General features: G+C 38.2%; 1 long non-coding RNA gene across 1 annotated transcript; it reads left to right on the plus strand.

Moving 5' to 3' along the window:
• Positions 1-954: 954 nt before the first annotated feature.
• On the plus strand, positions 955-3,231 carry LOC127921788 (uncharacterized). Its single transcript, XR_008109559.1, has 3 exons — positions 955-1,538; positions 2,069-2,174; positions 3,134-3,231. It is a non-coding gene; the product is annotated as an uncharacterized LOC127921788 (long non-coding RNA).
• The last annotated feature ends 3,508 nt before the right edge of the window (positions 3,232-6,739 follow it).

Genomic DNA, 6,739 nt, shown 5'->3' on the forward strand with positions numbered 1-6,739 from the left:
TTTGTCTGCTGTCCCTGTTTCGAGACAGATGCAATATAATGGTCCATTCTAAATCAAAACAAATTTCACACGTATATTATTTAGTACAGTGGGGCAAAAAAAGTATTTAGTCAGCCACCAATTGTGCAAGTTCTCCCACTTAAGAAGACGAGAGAGGCCTGTAATTTTCATCATAGGTACACTTCAACTATGACAGACAAAATGAGAAAATAAAAATCCAGAAAATCACATTGTAGGATTTTTTATGAATTTATTTGCAAATTATGGTGGAAAATAAGTATTTGGTCACCTACAAACAAGCAAGATTTCCCGGCTCTCACAGACCTGTAACTTCTTCTTTAAGAGGCTCCTCTGTCCTCCACTAATTGCTCCCACAGTCGAACACCTTATGTAGCCTAGCCCATAGGTCTATATGTTTTAATAAGGTTAGTATCACACCTCATGTAGCCTAGCCCATAGGTCTATATGTTTTAATAAGGTTAGTATCACACCTCATGTAGCCTAGCCCATAGGTCTATATGTTTTAACAAGGTTAGTATCACACCTCATGTAGCCTAGCCCACAGGTCTATATGTTTTAATAAGGTTAGTATCACACCTCATGTAGCCTAGCCCATAGGTCTATATGTTTTAATAAGGTTAGTATCACACCTCATGTAGCCTAGCCCACAGGTCTATATGTTTTAACAAGGTTAGTATCACACCTCATGTAGCCTAGCCCATAGGTCTATATGTTTTAACAAGGTTAGTATCACACCTCATGTAGCCTAGCCCACAGGTCTATATGTTTTAACAATCTTAGTATCACACCTTATGTAGCCTAGCCCATAGGTCTATATGTTTTAATAAGGTTAGTATCACACCTCATGTAGCCTAGCCCACAGGTCTATATGTTTTAACAATCTTAGTATCACACCTTATGTAGCCTAGCCCATAGGTCTATATGTTTTAATAAGGTTAGTATCACACCTCATGTAGCCTAGCCCATAGGTCTATATGTTTTAATAAGGTTAGTATCACACCTCATGTAGCCTAGCCCATAGGTCTATATGTTTTAATAAGGTTAGTATCACACCTCATGTAGCCTAGCCCATAGGTCTATATGTTTTAATAAGGTTAGTATCACACCTCATGTAGCCTAGCCCATAGGTCTATATGTTTTAATAAGGTTAGTATCACACCTCATGTAGCCTAGCCCATAGGTCTATATGTTTTAATAAGGTTAGTATCACACCTCATGTAGCCTAGCCCATAGGCCTATGTGTTTTAATAAGGTTAGTATCACACCTCATGTAGCCTAGCCCATAGTTCTATATGTTTTAATAAGGTTAGTATCACACCTCATGTAGCCTAGCCCATAGGCCTATATGTTTTAATAAGGTTAGTATCACACCTCATGTAGCCTAGCCCATAGGTCTATATGTTTTAATAAGGTTAGTATCACACCTCATGTAGCCTAGCCCACAGGTCTATATGTTTTAATAAGGTTAGTATCACACCTCATGTAGCCTAGCCCATAGTCCTATATGTTTTAATAAGGTTAGTATCACACCTCATGTAGCCTAGCCCATAGGTCTATATGTTTTAATAAGGTTAGTATCACACCTCATGTAGTCTAGCCTATAGGCCTATATGTTTTAATAAGGTTAGTATCACACCTTATGTAGCCTAGCCCACAGGTCTATATGTTTTAATAAGGTTAGTATCACACCTCATGTAGCCTAGCCCATAGGCCTATATGTTTTAATAAGGTTAGTATCACACCTCATGTAGCCTCGCCCATAGGTCTATATGTTTTAATAAGGTTAGTATCACCTCATGTAGCCTAGCCCATAGGTCTATATGTTTTAATAAGGTTAGTATCACACCTCATGTAGCCTAGCCCATAGGTCTATATGTTTTAATAAGGTTAGTATCACACCTCATGTAGCCTAGCCCATAGGCCTATATGTTTTAATAAGGTTAGTATCACACCTCATGTAGCCTAGCCCATAGGTCTATATGTTTTAATAAGGTTAGTAATCACACCTCATGTAGCCTAGCCCACAGGCCTATATGTTTTTAATAAGGTTAGTATCACACCTCATGTAGCCTAGCCCATAGTCCTATATGTTTTAATAAGGTTAGTATCACACCTCATGTAGCCTAGCCCATAGTCCTATATGTTTTAATAAGGTTAGTATCACACCTCATGTAGTCTAGCCTATAGGCCTATATGTTTTAATAAGGTTAATATCACACCTTATGTAGCCTAGCCCACAGGTCTATATGTTTTAATAAGGTTAGTATCACACCTCATGTAGCCTAGCCCATAGGTCTATATGTTTTAATGAGGTTAGTATCACACCTTATGTAGCCTCGCCCATAGGTCTATATGTTTTAATAAGGTTAGTATCACACCTCATGTAGCCTAGCCCATAGGTCTATATGTTTTAATAAGGTTAGTATCACACCTCATGTAGCCTAGCCCATAGGTCTATATGTTTTAATAAGGTTAGTATCACCTCATGTAGCCTAGCCCATAGGTCTATATGTTTTAATAAGGTTAGTATCACACCTCATGTAGCCTAGCCCATAGTCCTATATGTTTTAATAAGGTTATTATCACACCTCATGTAGCCTAGCCCATAGGTCTATATGTTTTAATAAGGTTAGTATCACACCTCATGTAGCCTAGCCCACAGGTCTATATGTTTTAATAAGGTTAGTATCACACCTCATGTAGCCTAGCCCACAGGTCTATATGTTTTAATAAGGTTAGTATCACACCTCATGTAGCCTAGCCCATAGGTCTATATGTTTTAATAAGGTTAGTATCACACCTCATGTAGCCTAGCCCATAGGTCTATATGTTTTAATAAGGTCAGTAATCACACCTCATGTAGCCTAGCCCATAGGTCTATCTATATGTTTTAATAAGGTTAGTATCACACCTCATGTAGCCTAGCCCACAGGTCTATCTATATGTTTTAATAAGGTTAGTATCACACTCATGTAGCCTAGCCCACAGGTCTATATGTTTTAATAAGGTTAGTATCACACCTCATGTAGCCTAGCCCATAGGTCTATATGTTTTAATAAGGTTAGTATCACACTCATGTAGCCTAGCCCATAGGTCTATATGTTTTAATAAGGTTAGTATCACACCTCATGTAGCCTAGCCCATAGTCCTATATGTTTTAATAAGGTTAGTATCACACCTCATGTAGCCTAGCCCATAGTCCTATATGTTTTAATAAGGTTAGTATCACACCTCATGTAGTCTAGCCTATAGGCCTATATGTTTTAATAAGGTTAGTATCACACCTTATGTAGCCTAGCCCACAGGTCTATATGTTTTAATAAGGTTAGTATCACACCTCATGTAACTATTCTAGCCCATAGGCCTATATGTTTTAATAAGGTTAGTATCACACCTTATGCTAGCCTCAAGCCCATAGGTCTATATGTTTTAATAAGGTTAGTATCACACCTCATGTAGCCTAGCCCATAGGTCTATATGTTTTAATAAGGTTAGTATCACACCTCATGTAGCCTAGCCCATAGGTCTATATGTTTTAATAAGGTTAGTATCACACCTCATGTAGCCTAGCCCATAGGTCTATATGTTTTAATAAGGTTAGTATCACACCTCATGTAGCCTAGCCCATAGGCCTATATGTTTTAATAAGGTTAGTATCACACCTCATGTAGCCTAGCCCATAGGTCTATATGTTTTAATAAGGTCAGTAATCACACCTCATGTAGCCTAGCCCACAGGCCTATATGTTTTAATAAGGTTAGTATCACACCTCATTTAGCCTAGCCCATAGTCCTATATGTTTTAATAAGGTTAGTATCACACCTCTTGTACTGAAGCCCATAGTCATTATATGTTTTAATAAGGTTAGTATCATTCATGTTTTAGCCTATAGGCCTATATGTTTTAATAAGGTTAATATCACACCTTATGTAGCCTAGCCACAGGTCTATATGTTTTAATAAGGTTAGTATCACACCTCATTCACCTAGCCCATAGGCCTATATGTTTTTAATAAGGTTAGTATCACACCTTATGTAGCCTGGCCCATAGGTCTATATGTTTTAATAAGGTTAGTATCACACCATGTAGCCTAGCCCATAGGTCTATATGTTTTAATAAAGTTAGTATCACACCTCATGTAGCCTAGCCCATAGGCCTATATGTTTTAATAAGGTTAGTATCACCTTTAGCCTAGAAATAGTCCTATATGTTTTAATAAGGTTAGTATCACACCTCATGGTAGCCTAGCCCATAGTCTATATGTTTTAATAAGGTTATTATCACACCTCATGTAGCCTCGCCCATAGGTCTATATGTTTTAATAAGGTTAGTATCACCTCATGTAGCCTAGCCCACAGGTCTATATGTTTTAATAAGGTTAGTATCACACCTCATGTAGCCTAGCCCACAGGTCTATATGTTTTAATAAGGTTAGTATCACACCTCATGTAGCCTAGCCCATAGGTCTATATGTTTTAATAAGGTTAGTATCACACCTCATGTAGCCTAGCCCATAGGTCTATATGTTTTAATAAGGTCAGTAATCAGCTCATGTACCTAGCCCATAGGTCTATATGTTTTAATAAGGTTAGTATCACACCTCATGTAGCCTAGCCCACAGGTCTATATGTTTTAATAAGGTTAGTATCACACCTCATGTAGCCTAGCCCACAGGTCTATATGTTTTAATAAGGTTAGTATCACACCTCATGTAGCCTAGCCCATAGGTCTATATGTTTTAATAAGGTTAGTATCACACCTCATGTAGCCTAGCCCACAGGTCTATATGTTTTAATAAGGTTAGTATCACACCTCATGTAGCCTAGCCCATAGGTCTATATGTTTTAATAAGGTTAGTATCACACCTCATGTAGCCTAGCCCATAGGTCTATATGTTTTAATAAGGTTAGTATCACACCTCATGTAGCCTAGCCCATAGGTCTATATGTTTTAATAAGGTTAGTATCACACCTCATGTAGCCTAGCCCATAGGTCTATATGTTTTGATAAGGTTAGTATCACACTCATGTAGCCTAGCCCATAGGTCTATATGTTTTAATAAGGTTAGTAATCACACCTCATGTAGCCTAGCCCATAGGTCTATCTATGTTTTAATAAGGTTAGTATCACACCTCATGTAGCCTAGCCCACAGGTCTATATGTTTTAATATGGGTTAGTATCACACCTCATGTAGCCTAGCCCATAGGTCTATATGTTTTAATAAGGTTAGTATCACACCTCATGTAGCCTAGCCCACAGGTCTATCTATATGTTTTAATAAGGTTAGTATCACACCTCATGTAGCTAGCCCACAGGTCTATCTATATGTTTTAATAAGGTTAGTATCACACCTCATGTAGCCTAGCCCACAGGTCTATATGTTTTAATAAGGTTAGTATCACACCTCATGTAGCCTAGCCCATAGGTCTATATGTTTTAATAAGGTTAGTATCACCTCATGTAGCCTAGCCCACAGGTCTATATGTTTTAATAAGGTTAGTATCACACCTCATGTAGCCTAGCCCACAGGTCTATATGTTTTAATAAGGTTAGTATCACACCTCATGTAGCCTAGCCCACAGGTCTATATGTTTTAATAAGGTTAGTATCACACCTCATGTAGCACTTAGCCCATAGGTCTATATGTTTTAATAAGGTTAGTATCACACCTCATGTAGCCTAGCCCATAGGTCTATATGTTTTTAAGGTTAGTATCACACCTCATGTAGCCTAGCCCATAGGTCTATATGTTTTAACAAGGTTAGTATCACACCTTATGTAGCCTAGCCCATAGGTCTATATGTTTTAATAAGGTTAGTATCACACCTCATGTAGCCTAGCCCATAGGTCTATATGTTTTAATAAGGTTAGTATCACACCTTATGTAGCCTAGCCCATAGGTCTATATGTTTTAATAAGGTTAGTATCACACCTCATGTAGCCTAGCCCATAGGTCTATGTTTTAATGTTTTCACAAGCCTAGCCCATAGGTCTATATGTTTTTAGGTATCACACCTTATGTAGCCTAGCCCATAGGTCTATATGTTTTAACAAGGTTAGTATCACACCTTATGTAGCCTAGCCCATAGGTCTATATGTTTTAACAAGGTTAGTATCACACCTTATGTAGCCTAGCCCATAGGTCTATATGTTTTAACAAGGGTATCACACCTTATGTAGCCTAGCCCATAGGTATCACAAGGTTGACTTAGCCTAGTGGTCTTTGGATAACACCTTATGTAGCCTAGCCCTAGGTCTATATGTTTTAACAGGTTAGTATCACACCTTATTAGCCTTATGTCTATATGTTTTAATAAGGTGTGTATCAACATCTAAAGTGGCCAGATAACTTCTTAAAATGCAGCTCATTAATCCGCTTTACAACGGGGTGTAGAACCTAACTGGCCAACATACGTGTGAGTTTGGGGGGGTCATTGTAATGCGATGCTACTGGCGGCAGAGAAGTCAGGCGCAGGAGAGCGGAAACTCATCTACAACCGTTAACCATAACCATAACCAACAGAATGATAATAATAAACGGGTTAAACAAAACCCTGTAAATACCAGGAGAGCGGAAACTCATCTACAACCGTTGTGTTTAACTTCTTGCGCCGAGCCATCCCGGATCCGGGATCGTGACTACAGCCTCAAGCCCATTACCATAACGCAACATTAACTATTCATGAAAATCGCAAATTAAATGAAATCAATATGCTA

Source organism: Oncorhynchus keta, unplaced genomic scaffold, assembly GCF_023373465.1.
Source record: "Oncorhynchus keta strain PuntledgeMale-10-30-2019 unplaced genomic scaffold, Oket_V2 Un_contig_23544_pilon_pilon, whole genome shotgun sequence".
NCBI lineage: Eukaryota > Metazoa > Chordata > Actinopteri > Salmoniformes > Salmonidae > Oncorhynchus > Oncorhynchus keta.